Consider the following 6,000-nt stretch of genomic DNA (forward strand, 5'->3'; position numbering starts at 1 on the left):
AGCAAATGAGTAAGTGGAATAATTCATGCTGTAGCATATGGCTATATGAACTGGCAAGAGAGAAAGTTGGTAAAGGTAGAGGAACTCTATCTTTTAAGAGTTACAACTGAGGAGAGCACCCGGGTGGCTCAGTTGGTTAAGAGTCTGACTCTTGATTTTGGCTCAGGTCATGATCTTATGGTTGTGACATGGAGCCTCGTGGTGGGTTCTGTACTCAGAGCACAGAGCCTGCTTGGGATTCTCTCTCTTCTCTCTCTGCCCCTCCCCTGCTTTTGCTTTCTCTCTCTCTCTCTCTCTCTCTCTCTCTCTCTCTTTGTCTCTCTCTCTCTCTCTCTGTCTCTCTCAAAAATAAATAAATAAATTTAAAAAAGAGGGGCTCCATAATCACCTAGCATCCTCTCAATATTGTACCTACGGTTAGAAATATACATGATGGGAACTCCAGGAATATTCCAGACCCTTCAAGGTCCTGGTCCTGTATGTTTGTATGTGTATGTGTATGTGTATGTGTATGTGTATATATATGTATGTATGTGTATGTGTATATTTTGGCACAATATAACACGAGCTGAGTTACTCTGTACTAAGCAGTCATCTGCCTAGGTTCCCTTGAGTGTGCATTGTAATTGTTCAAATTGGATCCTAGGCAATCCTTATAGCCACTTGATATTTCTGCCCCAATTTCTCAATTTTGGCCATTACACAGTCAGTTATACAAGGGATACAGACGGTCCGATCAGTGACTGTACTAAGTCAAGTTTGGCTTTAATGGAAAGGTTGATAAAGTTGGTGTCAACCAGGATGAGGTAAGGTGGGCCTAGCTGTGTGCTATATGGGAAAAATTAACAGGAAGGATGTTAGGGGACTTCTCTTTCCTTGAGTGTACTAGGATCTTTCTTTTCTTTCCTTGTAGGTTTTAATCTATCCTTCTCTTTAAGCATCTGATCTCAGAGACTAAGCATATGCTTCATTGTCATATACTTTCCTGGTTTATTTTGCTTCCCCATGTTCATGCTGCACACTTGTCTCTTAGTCCTTACTCTTTAAACAACTTTTTCATTTGGCTTCCAGGACTTGACTTCCTTTCCATTCATTTTAACCAAGTCTCTGGCTAATCTTCAGACTCCTTTTATTCATCTTCTTCAGTCTACCTCTCAACATTCCTCACAGCTCCATTTGCTATCTCTACTCATTGCACAGGAAATTGCATCCAGTTTCAGCTAGGATTAATACCTACATGCAATATGTAAGTTTTGTGTTTGATTGACTAACTGGTGACTCTAGCCTAGTCACATGGATACATAAAACCACCAGATGCACGGAGTATATTTCAAATCAAACTCTTACTTCCTTTGTCTTCCTCACCCCAAGTCATCTCCTCACATAGTTTATGCCATTTGAGTTTATGTCAATTCTATTTTGCCAGCTCCTTCCATCAGAAACTGTAGAGTGAGGTCAATCATTGTGTTTTCTTACACTTTGCAAAACTTGTTAGCACTACCTTCAATATATCCATAATATGAGCAATTCCTACTAGCACTAAAGAAATGTGGTTTAAGCCTCAATCAACCTATTCCCAGGTTGATGGTAACAACCTCTCAAATAGGTCTCTGTGCCTTTAAGCTTTGGTGTGCAATGGTGTCTTGTCTGTGCAGCAGGCCACATCCAGATCCTGCCAAGGGAAATCATGTCACTGCTCTCTTCAAAATGCCTAGTGACTTCCTATTACAGGGAAAAAAGTGAAAGCAAGAGAATTCATTTTTGTTTAATGAATTAATTAATGTCTTTTATTTTCTATGATTTAAAAAAATACTTATTTTGAGAAACAGAGTGTGAGAACGAGTGAGGGAGGGGCAGAGAGGGAGGGAGAGAGAATACCAAGCAGGCTCTGCATTGTCAGCACAGAATCCAATGCGGGACTTGATCCCATTAACTATGGAATCATGACCTGAGCCGAGATCAAGGTCATATGCTTAACTGACTAAACCATCCAGTCTCCCATCTTTCTATGATTTTTTAAATGGGGGAAGAAACTAATTTGTATGTTCAATACTTGTCCTGTACTGCATAAATGTTTTAATTAATAAGGAGAGTAATAGCTAATATTTATAAAGCACTTACTATGTGCCCTGGCAGTGTTCTAAGAACTTTAGTTATTATCACAGTTAAGCCTGTGACAACACTATGAAACATACTTTGATTGTTACCAGTTTTCATTCAAGAAAATTGATGCATAGAGAGATAAGTATCTAGTCTAAATTCACAGCTTGTAAGTAATGGAGCTTGTATTTGAACCCAGGCACTCTGAGTTAAGTGCTTGTACTGAAATTCATTTATTGTGGGAAGGGGCTACAATCTTTGTTTATAGGGTTAAAGAAGTTAAGATAATAGACAGTAAGGGAGGTTAAAAATTGTCCAGAGCTTCCAGTATAGTTATAGATCACAAAACCACACACATTTACCACCTAAAAACATGTGAAATTTGCTAAGAAAGATAGATTTATCCAAATTTTTGTGGAAATAATTGGTAGCAAAAATGACCAAATAAACACTGATGGGGTGTATAAATTGCTTGAAACATCTTAGAAAGGATGCTTTAACATGACTGAATTTCTTCAGTATTATTGGGGAAATGATGGGTCTTGCCCAGTCTGTTGCCTGCTTTTTTTGTACTTTAATAAAATTTTTATTGGAGAATAGCTACCATTGTTTGTTTACATATTGACTGTGGCTGCTTTCATGCTAGGAGGGAGAGTTGAGTAGTTGTGTTAGAAACCATATAATCTGCAAGACTGACAATATTTTATATCTAGCCCCTTACAGAAAAAGTTTACTGACCAATGCTTAGAAGAAAGCCCTTGGAAATTATTATTTAAAAAGCACTTCTGCTTTGTTTTTACAATTGTCCCAAAGTGTCCAGTTGGCTTTGAGGTGAATCTGGTCATAGGGTCATGAGAGCAAATACATCCCCCCAAAATACAAGTAGTCATTATGATTTCTTACAGGTGTTTACATTTAGATAACAAATCTACTCAAAATCATTTAACACAAGTTGCAAGGCAAACTTTGAGCTTTTAGAGTCCTCTGGGAATCATTTGTTTGATTCAGTGACTGTTAAACAGATGTCCTCACATTAGAATTTCAGGGTCCATAAAATGTGATAAGATCTGGGAATGCATCTAAAAAAGAGACCATTAAAGACCAGCTCTCTTCTTATGAATTTCTGTGAGCTTTTCTCCCTACCTGCTAGTCCCTACTTTGTCTCTTTCTTTGCTTGTTTTTGCTGCCCAGGTACTCAGTGGTTAAGCTCTCATCAATTTTCCTACCATTCACCTACAAAAATTAGTAATCCTAGATCATCGGTTGTATGGTTCAGAAACATTTAAAATGTATATTTTATATTTATTATTAAAAATAGAATTTCTTGCAAGGTAAAACAGAAGTATTTAGAGGAAGCTTCTATTTAGGTGGTAAATGAAAACAAGCTCCTGTTGATTTATATTGTTAAAAAATTTTTCTTTTAATGTTTTTTTTTTTTTTTGAGAGAGAGACAGAGTGTGAGCAGGGGAGGGGCAGAGAGAGAGGGAGACACAGAATCTGAAGCAGGCTCCAGGCTCTGAGCTGTCAGCACAGAGCCTGATGCGGGGCTCGAACTCATGGACCATGAGATCATGACATGAGCCAAAGTCAGACACTTAACTGACTGAGCCACCCAGGTGTCCTGATTTATATTCTTGTTCTATGGTAAACACTTTGTTAAAAATACACTTATGATATATTTGTATAAATATAAAATTTTATATATAAAATATATATTTATGATTTTTTAAATGTTTATTTTTTGAGAGAGAGATTGACAGAGTGTGAGCAGGGGAGGGGCAGAGAGAAAGAGGAAGACACAGAATCCAAAGCAGGTTCCAGGCTCTGAGCTTTCAGCATAGAGCCCGAGGCAGGGCTTAAACCCACAAACCATGAGATCATGACCTGAGCTGAAGTTGGACGCTCAACCTACTGAGCCACCCAGGTGCCCCATATACTTATGATTTAATAAGTATGGGGAATTAATAAATATTAAATCATTTATCTACTTTAAAGTTTTTCTTTAGTTTAAAAAAGCAAATAAAAACATCCTCTTCCCCACTGGCATCAAATTTATGTATTTATTTTTATTTCAGACTACATCTATGTGTGGGAAGTCTATATATGAACTTACAAAAGGACTAAATTGGAAATTTCTTCATTCAACAAACATTTCCTCAAAAGTTGCCAAGTTATAAACTTTCTGCAAGTGATGTAGGATACAAAAATTGTTCCAAATTTAAAGAATATAATCCATTAAAAGTAGTAATATTGAGAGCAATAAATATCAAATTATAGGGTCAGCAGCCAAATTATATTCAGAGAACTACTTGTGGGTTTAATTTTTTTTCATTCTTAGAGGAATGAAAAATAAAGAATTCATTCTTTCATAAAGAAGAAATATGATAAGGAAATTAAAATAAAGAAGGAAAAAATAAAAAGAAAGTAAAAAACTACCAGTTTTTAATGAAAAATACTATTGTTAAATCTAAGAGCTAGGTTTTGGGGATGAAAGGATCAAATACAACACGACTGTAAGCAGTAGAAAAATATGATCTCCAGACAAAACTCATCAATTAAAAAGAGAAAAACAGGGGCGCCTGGGTGGCGCAGTCGGTTAAGCGTCCGACTTCAGCCAGGTCACGATCTCGCGGTCCGTGAGTTCGAGCCCCGCGTCAGGCTCTGGGCTGACGGCTCAGAGCCTGGAGCCTGTTTCCGATTCTGTGTCTCCCTCTCTCTCTGCCCCTCCCCCGTTCATGCTCTGTCTCTCTCTGTCCCAAAAATAAATAAAAAACGTTGAAAAAAAATTTTAAAAAAAAAAAAAAAAAAAAAGAGAAAAACAAAAAAAAGATGACAGGAGGGACCTAAAAACACAAGAAAGAGTTAAAAATAAGTTATAAATGAGTGTATGCAAACATATGTTGATCTATGGTAGCCTCATTTTACAAAGATACATGATTGTAGTTTTCAAAGCCACTAAGTTATACTCCCAGATGGTACTTTACCTATAAATTATTTTAAAAATTCTTTAAAAAATTTTTTTAATGTTTATTTTTGACAAAGAGAGAGACAGAGCATGAGCAGGGGAGGGGCAGAGAGAGAGGGAGACACAGAATCGGAAGCAGGCTCCAGGCTCTGAGCTGTCAGCACAGACCACGAGATCATGACATTAGCCGAATTCAGACACTCAAATGACTGAGCCACCCAGGCGTCCCTTTAAAAATTCTATAAAAATATTTCTTAAATAATTTTATACGTATTAACGGGAAGAAGTAAGAGAAAGATAGATTCTTCTATTCTGGGGTAAAGCAGAAAGCATTCTTCCTTTAGATTCTAGCTAATGGTTGAAAGCCAGAGAACTTCTAGATTCTCCTTGGTGGCTAATGTTTTTCTGTTTTTCTTTTCTTTTCTTTCTTTTTTTTTTAACTCTTAAATAGACTTTATGTTTCAGAGGATTTTTAGGTTCACAGCAAAAGTGATCAAAAAGTAGAGGGAGTTCCCATATACTCCCTACCCACCCCCACAACAGGGCTACCCTCCCCTACTACTAACATCCTTCACTAGAGTGCTACATTTTTCCCAAATGACAAAGCTACATTGACACATCATAAGTGTCCAAGGTTCATACTTTACGTTAGGTTTTATTCATGGGTACATTCCATGGGCTTTTTTTTAAATATGACATTTATTGCCAAATTGGTTTCCATACAACACCCAGTGCTCATCCCAACAGGTGCCCTCCTCAGTACCCATCACCCACCCTCCATCAACCCTCCATCAACCCTCAGTTGGTTCTCAGTTTTTAAGAGTCTCTTATGTTTTGACTCCCTCCCTCTCTAGCCTTTTTTTTTTTCTTCCCCTCCCCCATGTCTTCTGGTAAGTTTCTCAGTATTTACATAAGAATGAAAATATATGGTATCT

The 6,000-nt window shown here is 37.3% G+C and overlaps 1 pseudogene; it reads right to left on the reverse strand.

Moving 5' to 3' along the window:
* Positions 1-362: 362 nt before the first annotated feature.
* Positions 363-1,007, reverse strand: LOC131508456 (rRNA-processing protein FCF1 homolog; annotated as a pseudogene).
* Between the last annotated feature and the right edge of the window lie 4,993 nt (positions 1,008-6,000).

The sequence above is a fragment of the Neofelis nebulosa genome, chromosome 4 (assembly GCF_028018385.1).
Source record: "Neofelis nebulosa isolate mNeoNeb1 chromosome 4, mNeoNeb1.pri, whole genome shotgun sequence".
NCBI lineage: Eukaryota > Metazoa > Chordata > Mammalia > Carnivora > Felidae > Neofelis > Neofelis nebulosa.